The following is a 17212-nucleotide window of genomic DNA, read 5'->3' on the forward strand; positions in this document are numbered from 1 at the left end:
CCATTTTGCTTCACGTCTGAGGAGAAGGTTGTCCCAATTACCGCCCCGTGCAGGTAAGCTGACCTTTTCAATTCCTGCAAATGTCAGGACGTTGGGATTCCCTCCATGTACCTCTTTAACATGAGTAATCAACATGGTAACTCCTTTGCCTGAAATTACTGATTTGTAATGTTCTCGAAACTTGACGTATAATGGACGTATCGTTTTCCCAATATAATAGTATCTACATGGGCAAAATATCACGTACACTACGTGATCTGTTTTACATGTTATAAATTCTGAGACCAGATGTTGTACACTTCCCATACGTAGCACTCGATCTGTAAGATGATATTTACAAAAAGGCCAATGCCCGCATTTATAATTACCCTTCGGAATCCCCATACTCAGCCAATTCTTATCCTTTTCAATGCGATTTTTAACCGAGTTAATCTCTCAATCTGGTGCTGCCTCTGTTTGAAATTAGGGGACCTCTGGCTACGATATCTGCTATATCTTTCTCCGTTCCAAGATATGCCAATTCTTTCTTATAGATGATCTTATTTAGATCTGTTGGTCCATTGTGCTATATCGGAAACAAAAAGTGAACCTCCTATCCTTTTTTTGCTTCCTAATCAAAGTCCCACCCTCTACCATTGCTGGATCACTTGCCGTATGCTGTTCGTAACAACGTTTCAGGGTATCCTCTTTGTGTGAATCTCTTATGCAGTTCTGCTGACTGTCTGGAGAAGCCTTCATCTGTATTGTTTACCCTTCTGACTCTTAGAAACTGACTATAAGGTAACAATTGTTTAATATGCCTTGGGTGAAAGCTATCGTAATGCATCATTGCGTTAGTCGCCGTGGATTTGCGATGCAATGAGGTACAAATTGAGCCCTCTCTTATCTCTACCAGCACATCAAGGAATTCCAGGCGTTCTCCCCCATATACAGCTGTAAATGTCATATTCATCGTGTTACACCGGTAAAGGCATGAAACAAACTGTAATAATTATAGGGGATAACTCAGGAGACTCTTTGCGTGGAACAAGACAACTACAGGGCACAGTTTTATAAGTGGTAAAGTCTATATTATCACACGGTGATTCAAACAGGTGCAGAGAGAAACTCAAGTCCACAACACTTGGTGCAAATATCAAATGCAGCTCAGCAGTCTATAGGAAACTTCATAGGAAAATGCAATCATGCAGAAAGTCTATGAAGCACAATTATTCTTGAGGATACTTGACACGAATAAGTCCTTGCTTAGTCCAAAACACAGATAGATATGCTTATAAGGCAGTTCAAATAATATCTTAGCTCAACCAGGGAGGTCTGGGTAATAGTCTCAGGTTCTTGCAGAGGAGAAACAGCTTACATGTCCAGCAAATGCAGATGGAAGTAAACACGAGCAGCAGATGAAGGAGGATTACCGGAACTGGTGTATGCAGCAGGAATTCAGAACAGAGTAGCAGGATCACCACACAGGTTCACAGGAGCAGGTATGTAGCCAGGGAGTCACCAGAGGTCAGGAGCTGGATGCAAGGCAGAGTACTCTAGCACAGACTGAAGGCTGGGGTGGAGTTTTATAGCAGGAAGACACAGTGCACATGAGATGCCATCTTGGAAAAGGGCAGTAATGCACAAAAAGGTAATAAAAAATGTTCAGAGTCCTGACACAAACTCATGGAAAGCATCAGCCGACCCATCCCCCACGATGAATATGTCATCGATATATCTCAATTAGAGTTTATTCTGTCTCAAAAAATTGTTTTCTGTAGAATATATATACCTCTCCTCAAAAAGTCCCAAAAATAAATTGGCAAAAGTACAAGCTGCTGGAGTCCCCATCGCTGTACCAACCTCTTGCCGGTGCCAAGTGTCCATAAACATGAACACATTGTGAGTACAAAGCTCAAACCCTCACATATGAAGTCTGTAAACTTCTGACTTTTTCCAGTAGTATTCAATATCTGTTCAATAGCTTCAACCCCCAATCTCTGGGGAATTTTGGTGTATAAGCTCTCAACATCAATCGATGCCAAGGAAAAACTTGGTTGCCATGTAAATTGTTGCACATTTTGTAATAAAGCATTAGAATCTTTGAGGTTTGAAGGTATATCTTTTAGCAACGGGCATAATAACCAATCGATGTACTGGGACAGGGGCTCCGTAAGAGACCCTATCCCAGACACGATGGGATGTCCTGGTGGACATTCTACAGACTTGTGTACCTTCGGAATATGGTACCAGTGTGGTTTGGTTGGCAACTCCGACAGCAATCTCTCCGCCTTTTTTTGCGATATAACGCCCAAATTAACATACTTTCTCAAATAGGACCTTAACTCGTTTTTATATCTGTACCCAGGATCTTTCTGTAGTGGTCTATATGTTTTGACATCTAACAATTGTCTCAGTGCTTCCGCTATGTATAGGGGTCGAGGGAGTAATACTATTTTACCCCCTTTGTCAGCGGGTCTAATTATAGTGTCTGCCCATCCTTTGATTTCTGACATGGCTTTCCTTTCTAAAGTTGTTAAATTAGATGGAGCTTTTTGGTAAATTAGGGCTGCAATATCTCTACTCACCTGCGCTTCAAATATGTCAATGAGATTACCTGGTGATACTGGAGGAAAAACCTAACGGCCCGACTGTGCAGGGACTTTCACCCTCTAACCCACTATCAGTCAGTGATTTGAAAGTTTTGCATCTCGCTGTCTGGTGGGAGGAGTATTGAGGAGGAGGAGTATGCTGTGGCTGGGGTATTTCTTCTTTCGTCATGTCCTCTCATACACTGACCCGTAGAAGCGCTGGCATAGCGTGAAATGGCCGTCATTTATACCTGCTCACACTAAATCCTATCTTCACTCTCCCTGCCATGAATTTTTTAATGAAGATTCAATAAAGCAAGGAATTTTAGATTTGTGAGTGCCTTTTTTTCTTTTTTATACAAGTGGATCAATTTGTTGTTTCTGGAAAGTGCACCCGTGATCTTGGAGTATAGCGCACAACCGTTCAGGTTAAAAGATACACCTGTGGGGAATATCAGTTGACAGCGTTTTTTTCTTTTTCTTTCGTTATTTCTCCAATAAGAGTTGTGTTTATTTATGAAAAAAAATGGAAATTTGGCAAAGATTTAGAAAATTGTGCAACTTTCAAAAAAAAAATTTTGTGCTATAAAATCAGAGAGTTATATCACACACAATAATTAATAAATAACATTTCCCACATGTCTACTTTACATCAGTTGCAAAACAATGGGGAGACAAAGAGCGCAATAGGGTCTTATCCACGTTACACAGAGGAGAATATACCGGTACACCAAATTTGCTCACCTGGTTAGGATGAGATTAGAGCATGTAGATAGCGGCTGCTGCAGATCCACAGGTCTTCACCGACCAGAGAAAATAATGTCTTCAAAGGGAGATTCGTAGTTAAAATTCTGCGCTGCCACTGAGATGAATTTCAGGAGAGTATAGTTGATTCACAGTGGTTTTATTCAACGCGTTTCAGGGGTCTCATGCCCCCTTCATCAGGAAATACCACACAGAATATACAGGCATCACAGGTATAAATAGCGTCCTTTCAAAACTATATATACGTATGTGATGCCTGTATATTCTGTGTGGTATTTCCTGATGAAGGGGGCATGAGACCCCTGAAACACGTTGAATAAAACCACTGTGAGTCAACTATACTCTCCTGAAATTCATCTTAGCGGCAGCGCAGAATTTTATCTACGAATCTCCCTTTGAAGACAATACTTTACATCAGCACAATTTTGGAAACATTATTTTTTTGTAAGGAAGTTAGAAGGGTTAAAATTGTACCAGCGATTTCTCATTTTTCCACCAAAATTTATAAAACAATTATTTTTAGGGACCACATCACATTTGAAATGACTTTGAGGGCCTACATGACAGAAAATACCCAAAAGTGACACTATTCTAAAAAGTTCTAAAAACATTTTTTCCAAGAAGATTATGTGGAGGGTTGGGGGACAGATCAGGAATGCCACGGAATGGTGAAGATATCAGGGGGGCTTGGGTGACCCCATTTCTCTCTTCTCTGATATGTTAGATCATATCAAAAGGAGAGAGAAATTAATTTTAAATCTGCCTTTATTTGTGATCGCCGTTATTAGGTAAATAGATCACTTGAAGTAATTATCCTCCTCTACTCCTCCTTGGTTCGGCCTCCTCTGAAATACTGTGTCCAGTTCTGAGCACCACAGTTTAAAAAACACATTGAAAAACTGGAGCAAGTTCTGAGGAGAGCTACCAAGATGGTGAGCGGACTGCAAACTATGTCCTACGAGGAACGGTTAAAGAACGTGGAAATGTTTAGATTGCAAAAAAGAAAGCTGAGAGGAGACTTAAAAGCTGTGTACAAATATTTGAAGGGATGCCACAGTGTAAAGGGATCATCATTATTCTCATTTGCACATGGAAACACGAGAAACAATGGAATGGAACTGAAAGGGAAAAGATACAAAATAGATATTAGAAAAATAATTTTGACAGTGAGGGGGATCAATATGTAGAACAGGCTGCTGGTGAGTTCTCCTTCCATGGAAGTGTTCAAACAAGGATTGGACAGACATCTGTCTGAGATGGCTTAGTGAATCCTGCGCTGAGCTGGGGATTGAACACTATGACCCTTGAGGTCCCTTCAAGCTATAACATTCTATGATTCTATGATTTGCCACCTTATTTTATAAAAAAAAAACATGGATACCTCACTGAAAACCAATTGCTGCATAACATGATTTCTGTTCTTTTTGCTGGTTGCTAATAGTTATAAGTTCTTTCCATAAAGTGTAGTTGTCACTTCAAATGAACATACAGCAGGTTGAGTGTGGCTGGCTATGGCTTCTCCTATCTCCTCCCCGTTCCTCCACTCCATAAAACTTTATGAACACCAACTGTCACCTCCTATCTCTGTAATGGGAAAGTTTGTATTCACTGAGGAAATATCTTACCTGTGGATTGTAAATGAATGATCAGTTCAGGAATAGTAAGAAGATGATTTATTTGACAAGATATATTGCAAAGCTGTTTACTTTCATGTGTACTATTGATTTAGGAAATAAAAATTAAAACATGGCTTACTCTTTAATTAAAGAATTCTCAATTAATGTTCAACACATTTGACTTTTAAATGAACCTTGTAACCTGCCAGCATTATAAAGTGTTTTTTTTTGTTTGTTTTTTCTATTTACTTTTTAATAAAAATGAAAGTAGTAATTAATTTCCAAAACATTGACAGGAATAATCCCTTAAACATGTACCTGCTCAGCCCTATTTCACAGCATCCTTCTCTCCACCCTTGTCCAGCCTGTGGCAAATGTTTGCTACTCTGTGAAGTCAAAGATTTACACTAATAATTTGAAGCAACTTCAAAGAACATGGACTGTGTCAAAGCAGGCATTAAATTGTTCCATGGCATTCTCAGGAGTAGACGCCCTCAGCCCTCCAAGACGGGTAATTAGGAGTAATGATGCTCACCGGCACCGACCTCGGCGAGCATGGGGAAGGGAATTTTATCAGGATGGACTTTCTCTAGCCCATGTGCTCAAAAGGCTAATAAAATGATGGCTGAAGTCTCCCGGTAGAAAAGAACTCACTTTAGTGGAAAGTGTGAATGAAAACCTTCTGAAATATTTAGTAGGGAGCCGAGGAGGAAAGTCAATAATAGAGTTACTGAAGACTGGAAGACATAACAAGATAAAATGCTGAAATTAACCATTACGAAGATAAAGTAGAGGTCCTGCAAAATGTTCTTCCATTCTAGATTTTGTAATATTCCCCATCGCAAGAGCATTTTTCTATATTCTAGTAATAATTTTCTGCAGTCCACGATACTGCAGAGATGAGAAGATCCAAAGAGACGGGAACTGCATATTAACAGAATGTTAAAATACAGACATATATAGAAGGTTTGTCGTAAATTTAGACACAAAAATGATTCCTCAACAAGATTAGTCTGAAGATCTCTCTATATTAATGCATATAAACCTATTGAGACTATGAAGGAGCAGAACAAACCAGAATAATAGACTATATCAAAGTTCATTTAAACTGGTCATGTGCTCATGTGATGTATGCATTGAGCGTCAGCCCAACGGTGACACGGCAACATGGTGGAAATGTGCTGCTTTTTAGGTATGACAATTATACTAATGGACCACACTTAATAACACCAGTTGCAATGCGCTCTGTTACCTCCTGACGAAACCAGAGGCAGCGGTGAAATGCACGTCGAGGTGTGCAGTAGCCTGTCACCTGTCTTTTCCACTGCGGCCACAGGTAACTACCATTTATAGGGATCCTGGTTCTCTATGGCTTAATATAGCTACCTGCTATTTACTGTGGTATCATTGTGGTGAAGGATTCATACACATATCTAAAGACTATTATCCTGGTAATTTTTTGATAATTTATATGTTTCAGTTGCGCTCAAAAGTTTACATACCCCAGCAGAATTTTTGCTTTCTTGGCTTTTTTCAGAGAATGTGAATGATAACACTAAAACTTTTTCTCCACTCATAGTTAGTGGTTTGGTTAAATCATAATGACAAACCAAAACATCCAAATGACACTGATGAAAAGTTCACATATCCTAGTCATTTTGGCCTGATAACATGCACAGAAGTTGACACAAATGGGTTTGAATTGCTACTAAAGGTAACATCCTCACCTGTGACCTGTTTGCTTGTAATCAATGTGCGTGCATAAAAGCTGAGTGACGTTCTAGGATCCAAACAGACTCTTGCATCTTACATCCAGCCACTGACGTTTCTGGATTGTGAGTAATGGAGAGAGCAAAAGAATTGTCAACGGATTTACGGGAAAAAGCAGCTGAACTGTATAAAACAGGAAAGGGATACAAAAAGATATCCAAGGAATTGATAATGCCAGTCAGCATCGTTCAAACTGTGATTAAAAAATGGAAAATCAGGGGCTCTGTAAAAACAAAACCACGGTCAGGTAGACCAACAAAAGTGTCGTCCACAACTGCCAGAAAAATTGTTCGGGATGCAAAGAAAAACCCACAAATAACATCAACTGAAATACAGGACTCTCTGAAAACTAGTGGTGTGGCTGTTTCAAGATGCACAATAAGAAGGCACTTGAAGAAAAATGGGCTGCGTGGTCGAGTCGCCAGAAGAAAACCATTACTGTGCAAATGCCACAAAGTATCGCACCTAGAATAAGCAAAACAGCACAGAGACAAGCCTCACTTCTGGAACTAGGTACTTTGCAGTGATAAGACCAAAACTGAATTTTTTTACCACAACCATAAACGTTACATTTGAAGAGAGGTCAACAAGGTCTATGATGAAAGGAACACCATTCCTACTGTAAAGCACGGAGGTGGATCGCTGATGTTTTGAGGATGTGTGAGCTATATTTTTTTTGGTTGGCGCCTGTTCACACTAGCTTGGATGTGCTGGTCTTGTTCTCTATTTGTATTAAACCTTTTTGGACATGTGCACTCCCACTCCCAATAGCCACAGGTGATTTAAAGTAGTTAGCTGTTCCACTCCTGACCCATAAATTGTAGGCTTTTTTGCCCAGGAGAGGTGACAAAACAATTCAGGGACCCAATTACGAAGAACGCCTTGACATGGCAATTGGGCTCACATATATTGGCCAATTTATTTGCAAAGTACCTTCCTTTTTTCATTGCAATTTTTGCAGATAAATATTTCATGTGTACATTATAAAGCGCTTTTTTCCTATTTTCTATGGCAGTAATGCATTTTCAATGTTCTAGAGCAGGGGTCTCAAACTGCATTCCTCGAGGTCTGCAAACCATGCATGTTTTCAAGGTTTCCTTCCCATTGCACAAGGTGCTGTAATCATTGTGTGTAGGTGATTAAATTATCACCTGTACAGTACAAGGAAATCCTGAAAACATGACCTGTTTGCTGCCCTTGAGGAATGCAGTTTGAGACAATGGACAAATCTGCCCCTGTAGGGAAAAGCACCGTATGCACTACCCCGTGAAGGTGCCCGGGTAGGATCCCACACCATATACCAATATAAAATAAACCCGGCACTCAACTTATGGTGGATCTCTTTTGTGTTTATTAGCAAAAGAGAGGATAAATGTTTCGGCCCTTGTTGGCCTTCTTCAGTAACTATGTACAGAAATTAACAGTAAAAACATAATGAGTTATCGTCACTCAATTAATAACAAAAGAAAAACAAAGTATGTACATAAAAAGAACAATACGGTCATATAAATCTATTAGATAGTCCCTATACATTTTGGGTATATCATTATGTTTAGCAGTATATTTTTTATTTGCCCCTTTTGAGTGGGTGGTTCCATAAATGGACAATCTAATAGTCCTCTCAGGGATGTTATAATGTATTTGAGTGACATGTAGCTTTGTTTTGAGGTGCAATGTTCATTGGAACTCCTCTTTATAGTATACTATATACGATTTATATGACCGTATTGTTCTCTTTATGTACATACTTTGTTTTTCTTTTGTTATTAATTGAGTGACGATAACTCATTATGTTTTTACTGTTAATTTCTGTACATAGTTACTGAAGAAGGCCAACAATGGCCAAAACGTTTATCCTCTCTTTTGCTAATAAACACAAAAGAGATCCACCATAAGTTGAGTGCCGGGTTTATTTTAAATCTGCCCCTGTGACTTGTGCCATCTCTATCTAATTTTGATACAATAACCTATTATTTAAGGCAACTGATTAAGATAATAGCATCTGTTTCAATATTAGATCCTTCCTGTTGAGATATTTTTTGCAGAGGGCAATTTCTGCCAACTCTTGAGAGTTCAATTGAAAGCTAACTCTCCTTTTCAACATAAGGGATTAAATATGTAGAAAAGGCCTTCTAACTAGATTTGGCTTCTGGTCAAGAGTTCCTTTTAACCTCCATTGGTTGTATTATTATGTCTAATATTCGCTGTACTGAGATCTTTATTCTTCATCTCAGTCTTCTGGCATCAGATCTACCCATTACCCCACTTCTGTATGGTGAACTACTTCCAATGATTACTAAGTTCATTTTATGCTTTTATGATTTTTACATCTGTTTATTCAACAACTCAACTGCTTCCAGCTATCATCTGTTACTACATGTCAAAAAGGTCTTCCTGCAATATTTTATACTTGATATATATGCATAAAAAGTCAGAGCAAACATGGAATTCACGAAGTAGATCTAGGAATGTCTTTCTAGGACCCTTTTGACACATTCATTAGGGTCTGTAAATGAGCACAGCGCAACCATGCACAGGAAGCCGTAGGAAGACACATGGAATTCCTGCAGCTCTGCACTTCACAGCCTTAGACGGGCCATTTGGTGTTTTTTTCAGCGCCGCATTCTGGAATTTTCTGCTGTACAGTCATGGCCAAAAACACAAATTTTGATTTTAACCATGTCTGCTGAATTTTTTTGGCAAATACATCAATTACATGTGAAGACTCAATATTTACAGTGCTGACTGCTGATTCTTATTTTTCAAGATTCCAGCCCTACACCTTGGTAGCTGGATGTCAACTTCTAGGCCAAATCTTATGACAAGTTGGCCATCCATTCTTGTCTAGCCAGTGTTGGATTTTATCACAATTTCTGTGTTTTGGTTTGTTCACTCGCTACTTGAGGGTTGACCGCCAGTTGGGATTGAGATCTGGGGAATTTCCTGGCCATAGACCAAAAATATCAATGTTTTGCTCACCGATCCACTTAAGTATAAATTTTTGCTTGTGATGTGGTCTCCATCATGCTGGAAATGTATTGTTTATCACTACATTTCCACTGAATCATTGGAAGAAGTTGCTCTTGGAAGGTGTTTAGATGCCATTCCTTGCTCATGGCATTGTTCTTAGGCAAAATTGTGGCTGAACTTTTTGGCTGAATGAAAATCAACCCAACGTATGAGTGCTCTCAGGGATGCTTTACTGTTAGCATGTCATAGTACTCATGGTAGGGTTCAACTTTTCTTCTCCAGGCAATCATTCTTCCAAATGTCCAAAAAGTCTGAAGAGTGCATGGTGACTGTCAGTGTTGACTCACTGTGCCACTGGCCAGGCTTACCCTGGAGGAGCCTAAGTAACTAAGTAACTAAGTAACTACCTGGCTTTCACTGGAGCCTCTGATAGTGAGAATAGTCTTGGGCCATTAAGGTAGTCACTGGGTGCCATTCCAGGTCAGTCCCCGGGCCTTCAGCCGCTGTCAATGGTTCAAAGACACTAATAAGATGCATAGAGGGAGAAGAAAGAGACGTGGTCAGACAGTCTGGGGACAGGGTGGGCAGCACAGGTGTAAAATACGAAGACGGGTCAGGAGCGGAGAGATTGGACTATATGAGTAAACGAGCTCAGTAACAGGAGAGTCAAAGAAAAAAGTACCTAGACAGGGAAGTAGTGATGAACTGCTGCTAGGACCTAAACTCAGGTAAGAAGTGGAAAGAGGACCTGCCTAATATATTCACTGCTGGCAAGGGATAGGCCAGGGAAATACAACTCTGCAGAATGCAAATTTTGAATTCCTGCAGAGTGTGGCCACACCTCTTAATGTTTTGGTGGAGACTAACAAGCAATAGGAGTATATAGTAGTGATTGAAGTGTTTGCACAAGGCAGCTTAGCAAGATGGTCTGACACGGGGAGGAGCAGAGCAGTGTGCACAGTGATCAGGATGGCGCTTACAAATGGTGGAGTCACAGCAAGACAGAGGGCTTCATCAGAGAAAATTAATTGGACCCCAGTTCTCTGCAGTCTAATCCCTGTACTTCCAGTAGAATGTCAGTGACTCTTTGATGTTTTTGTTTGACAAAAGTGGTTTCTTTGCTGCCCTTCTTGGCACCATGCTAACCTCCAACATATTTTGCCTCACTGGGCATGCACATGCAGACACCTGCCTGCTGACATTACTGAGCAACTTCTGAACTGTGTTGATCCAATCCCATTGCTGAATCCTCTTTATGAGATGGTGCTACCACTTGCTGGATTGTCTTAGGAACCCTGGACCCATGTTCCAGCAATTGAACCACTTTCTTTAAAGTTCTTGATGATGCAATAAATGGTTTATGTCTGGGCAATCTTACAAGCAACAATGTCCTTGCCTGTAAAGCCCTTTTGATGCAAAGTAATGATGACTACACATGTTTCTTTGGAGATAACCATGCTCAAAAGAAGTAGACAATTGTCATGGTTCCCAATGGCAAGGGAACGTAAGAAACATATAAGTAACGAACGAGCTCTCGGGTGATGGAAACTCGAGTTGACCGTGAGCTAAATCTACCACACAACTAACAGTAGCCAGGGAGCATACCTACGGCTTCCTATATGCCACGCGCCAGCCGGAGGACTAACTACGCCTGGTAGAGGAAGAAACAGACCTGGCTTACCTCTAGGGAAATACCCCAAAAGATGATAGCAGCCCCCCACATGTAATAACGGTGAATTAAGAGGAAAAGACATACACAGTATGAAGGTAGATTTAGCAAAGAGAGGTCCACTTACTAGATAGCAGAAGGATACAAAAGAGGACTTCACGGTCAACTGAAAACCCTTTCAAAAACCATCCTGAAATTACTTTAAGACTCCTGTGTCAACTCATGACACAGGAGTGGCAATTTCAGCCCGCAAGAGCTTCCAGCTACAGAGAATTACAAAAACTGCAAACTGGACAAAAGGTACAAAACAAAAGGACAAAGTCCACTTAGCTGATCAGCAGACTAGTAGCAGGAACATGCAACTGAAGGCTCTGGTTACAATGATGACCGGCAAGGAAATTACTGGAGAGCAAGGCTAAATAGGAAACTCCCAAACACTGATGGAAGCAGGTGAACAGAAGCAGCAAAGTGCAAACAAGTCACCAGTACCACCAGCAACCACCAGGGGAGCCCAAAAAGCGGATACACAACAGTACCCTCCCCTTAAGGAGGGGGCACCGAACCCTCACAAGAACCGCCAGGGCGATCTGGATGAGCCCTATGAAAGGCACGAACCAAATCCGAGGCATGAACATCAGAGGCAGTTACCCAAGAATTATCTTCCTGACCATAGCCTTTCCATTTAACCAGATATTGAAGTCTCCGTCTGGAAATACGGGAGTCCAAGATCTTCTCTACGACGTACTCCAATTCACCCTCCACCAGCACAGGAGCAGGAGGTTCAGTAGAAGGAACCACCGGTACCTCATATCTCCGCAACAACGACCGATGGAACACATTATGGATAGCGAAAGATGCCGGGAGGTCCAAACGAAAGGAAACAGGGTTAAGAATCTCCAAAATCCTATAAGGACCGATGAACCGAGGCTTAAATTTGGGAGAAGAAACCCTCATAGGGACAAAACGGGAAGACAACCACACCAAGTCCCCAACGCGAAGGTGGGGACCAACACGACGACGACGGTTAGCAAACTGCTGAGTCCTCTCCTGGGACAATTCCAAATTATCCACCACTTGTCCCCAAATCCGATGCAACCGATCCACCACCGCATCCACTCCAGGACAATCCGAAGATTCAACCTGACCAGATGAAAAACGCGGATGAAACCCTGAATTGCAAAAGAAAGGAGAAACCAAAGTGGCAGAACTAGCCCGATTATTAAGAGCAAACTCCGCCAACGGCAGAAAGGCAACCCAATCATCCTGATCCGCAGACACAAAACACCTCAAATAAGTCTCCAAAGTTTGATTAGTTCGCTCCGTCTGGCCATTGGTCTGAGGATGGAATGCAGACGAAAAGGACAAATCAATGCCCAACCTGGCACAGACTGTCCGCCAAAATCTAGACACGAACTGGGTACCCCTGTCAGAAACGATGTTTTCCGGAATACCATGCAAGCGAACCACATTTTGAAAAAACAGAGGGACCAACTCAGATGAGGAAGGCAACTTAGGCAATGGCACTAAATGAACCATTTTAGAAAAACGGTCACACACCACCCAGATGACAGACATCTTCTGAGAAACAGGGAGATCCGAGATAAAGTCCATAGAGATGTGTGTCCAAGGCCTCTTCGGAATAGGCAAGGGCAACAACAACCCACTAGCCCTAGAACAACAAGGCTTGGCCCGAGCACACACATCGCAAGACTGCACAAAAACACGCACATCTCGAGACAGGGAAGGCCACCAGAAGGATCTAGCCACCAAATCTCTGGTGCCAAAAATTCCCGGATGACCTGCCAGAGTAGAAGAATGAACTTCCGAGATGACTCTAGTGGTCCACTCGTCAGGAACAAACAGTCTACCAGACGGACAACGATCAGGTCTATCCGCCTGAAATTCTTGCAAAGCACGTCGCAAATCTGGAGAGACAGCAGACAAAACCACTCCATCCTTAAGGACACCAGCAGGTTCAGAATTCCCAGGAGAGTCAGGCTCAAAACTCCTAGAAAGAGCATCTGCTTTCACATTCCTAGAACCCGGTAAGTACGAGACCACAAAATTAAACCGGGAAAAGAACAACGACCAACGTGCCTGTCTAGGATTCAGGCGCCTGGCAGACTCCAAATAAATTAAATTCTTGTGATCAGTCAAAACTACCACCTGATGTCTGGCACCCTCAAGCCAATGACGCCACTCCTCAAATGCCCACTTCATGGCCAAAAGCTCCCGATTACCAACATCATAGTTTTGCTCGGCGGCCGAAAATTTTCGCGAAAAGAACGCACAAGGTCTCATCACTGAGCAGTTGGAACTTTTCTGCGACAAAACCGCCCCCGCTCCGATCTCGGAAGCATCAACCTCAACCTGAAAGGGAAGAGAAACATCAGGCTGGCGCAACACAGGGGCAGACAAAAAGCGGCGCTTAAGCTCCCGAAAGGCCTCCACGGCAGCAGGGGACCAATTGGCAACATCAGCACCCTTTTTAGTCAAATCCGTCAGAGGTTTAGCAACGCCAGAAAAACCAGCTATAAATCGACGATAAAAATTAGCAAAACCCAAGAATTTCTGGAGACTCTTCAGAGAAGTAGGCTGCGTCCAGTCGTAAATAGCCCGAACCTTGACAGGGTCCATCTCAATAGAAGAAGGGGAAAAAATATACCCCAAAAATGAAATTTTTTGAACCCCAAAAACACACTTTGAACCCTTTACACACAAAGAATTCTCCCGCAAAACCTGAAAAACCCTCCTGACCTGCTGAACATGAGACTCCCAGTCATCAGAAAAAATCAAAATATCATCCAAGTACACAATCATAAATTTATCCAAATATTCACGGAAAATATCATGCATTAAGGACTGAAAGACAGAAGGTGCATTAGAAAGGCCGAAAGGCATTACCAAATACTCAAAATGGCCCTCAGGCGTATTAAATGCGGTCTTCCACTCATCCCCCTGCTTAATTCGCACCAAATTATACGCCCCACGAAGATCAATCTTAGAGAACCACTTAGCCCCCCTTATGCGAGCAAACAAATCAGTCAGCAAAGGCAACGGATACTGATATTTGACTGTAATTTTATTCAGGAGACGATAATCAATACAAGGCCTCAGAGAGCCATCCTTTTTAGAGACAAAGAAAAAACCGGCTCCTAAAGGTGATGAAGAAGGAAGAATATGTCCCTTTTCCAGGGACTCCTTAATATACTCGCGCATAGCAGCATGTTCAGGTACAGATAGGTTAAACAAACGACCCTTTGGAAATTTACTGCCAGGAATCAGATCTATGGCGCAATCACAATCCCTGTGAGGAGGGAGTGAACCAATCTTAGGCTCTTCAAAAATATCACGATAATCAGACAAAAATGCCGGAATCTCAGATGGAATAGATGACGAAATGGACACCATAGGAGTGTCCCCATGAGCCCCCTGACATCCCCAGCTTAACACAGACATAGCCTTCCAGTCAAGGACTGGGTTATGAGACTGTAACCATGGTAATCCAAGCACCAAAACATCATGTAAATTGTACAACACAAGGAAGCGAATCACCTCCTGATGGTCTGGAGTCATACGCATAGTCACTTGCGTCCAGAACTGTGGTTTATTACAAGCCAAAGGTGTAGAATCTGTTGTGAATTTGGATTCTGGGCTCCCCCGGTGGCTACTGGTGGAATTGAACTGGTGTCTTCATCTTCTTTGTTCACCTGTTCCCATCAAGATGTGGGAGTCGCTATATAACCTTGCTGCTCTGTTAGTTGCTTGCCGGTCAACAATGTTATCAGAAGCCTCTCTGTGCTTGTTCCTGCTCCTAGACAACTACTAGATAAGTTGGACTCTTGTCCATGTTTGTTTTTGCATTTTGGTTCCAGTTCACAGCTGTAGTTTCGTTACTGTGTCTGGAAAGCTCTTGTGAACAGGAATTGCCACTCTGGTGTTATGAGTTAATGCCAGAGTTTTAAAGTAATTTCTGGATGGTGTTTTTGATTAGGGTTTTCAGCTGACCATGAAAGTGTCCTTTCTGTCTTCTGCTATGTAGTAAGTGGACCTCAAATTTGCTAAACCTATTTTCATACTACGTTTGTTATTTCATCTTAATTCACCGCCAATACATGTGGGGGGCCTCTGTCTCCTTTTGGGGTATTTCTCTAGAGGTGAACTAGGACTAATATTTTCCTCTGCTAGCATTATTTAGTCCTCCGGCTGGTGCTGGGCATCTAGAATCAACGTAGGCATGCTACCCGGCCACTGCTAGTTGTGTGTTAGGTTTAGTTCATGGTCAGCTCAGTTCCCATCTTCCAAGAGCTAGTTCCTATATATGCTTATGCTATGATCTCTTGCCATTGAGATCATGACAGTTTGACCGGCCCACTAAAGGGTTAAAATCCTTGGCTGAGAAAGGAGAGAAAATAGTAGTCTGCTGAATTTTTTTTTTTTTTTTTTTTTTTTTTTCTCTCCTTTGAATGGCTCTGTGTCCACCTGTTTGTAATGGATCTTCAGAGTGTAACTGCAGGTTTGAATAATCTCGCCACGAAGGTACAAAATTTGCAAGATTTTGTTTGTCATGCACCTGTATCTGAGCCGAGAATTCCTTTGCCGGAATTTTTCTCGGGGAATAGATCTGGGTTTCAGAATTTTCGAAATAATTGCAAATTATTTTTGTCCCTGAAATCTCGCTCTGCCGGAGACCCTGCACAGCAGGTCAGGATTGTGATTTCCTTGCTCCGGGGCGACCCTCAAGACTGGGCTTTTTCATTGACACCAGGGGATCCTGCGTTGCTCAATGTGGATGCGTTTTTTCTGGCCTTGGGGTTGCTTTATGACGAACCTCATTTGGAGCTTCAGGCAGAAAAAACTTTGATGTCCCTATGTCAGGGGCAAGATGAAGCGGAAATTTACTGCCAAAGATTCCGTAAATGGTCTGTGCTTACTCAGTGGAATGAGTGCGCCCTGGCGGCGACTTTCAGAGAGGGTCTCTCTGATGCCATTAAGGATGTTATGGTGGGGTTCCCTGTGCCTGCGGGTCTGAATGAGTCCATGACAATGGCTATTCAGATCGATAGGCGTTTGCGGGAGCGCAAACCAGTGCACCATCTGGCGGTGTCCACTGAGAAATCGCCAGAGAGTATGCAGTGTGATAGAATTCTGTCCCGAAGCGAGCGGCAGAATTTTAGACGGAAAAATGGGTTGTGTTTCTATTGTGGTGATTCTACTCATGTTATATCAGCATGCTCTAAGCGCACTAAAAAACTTGGTAAATCTGTTTCCATTTGCACCTTACCGTCTAAGTTTATTCTATCTGTGACCCTGATTTGCTCTTTGTCATCTATTACCACGGACGCCTATGTCGACTCTGGCGCCGCTTTGAGTCTTATGGATTGGTCCTTTGCCAAACGCTGTGGGTATGATTTAGAGCCTTTGGAGACTCCTATTCCTCTGAAGGGGATTGACTCCACCCCATTGGCTAATAATAAACCACAATACTGGACACAAGTAACTATGCGTATTAATCCGGGTCACCAGGAGATTATTCGCTTTCTGGTGCTGTATAATCTACATGATGATTTGGTGCTAGGATTGCCTTGGCTGCAATCTCACAACCCAGTCCTCGACTGGAGAGCTATGTCTGTGTTGAGCTGGGGATGTAAGGGGGCTCATGGGGATGTACCTGTGGTTTCCATTTCATCATCTATTCCCTCTGAAATTCCTGAGTTCCTGTCTGACTATCGTGACGTCTTTGAAGAATCCAAGCTTGGTTCGTTACCTCCGCACCGAGAGTGCGATTGTGCCATAGATTTAATCCCGGGTAGTAAATACCCAAAGGGTCGTTTATTTAATCTGTCTGTGCC

This window comes from Ranitomeya variabilis, chromosome 4, assembly GCF_051348905.1.
Source record: "Ranitomeya variabilis isolate aRanVar5 chromosome 4, aRanVar5.hap1, whole genome shotgun sequence".
Taxonomy (NCBI): domain Eukaryota; kingdom Metazoa; phylum Chordata; class Amphibia; order Anura; family Dendrobatidae; genus Ranitomeya; species Ranitomeya variabilis.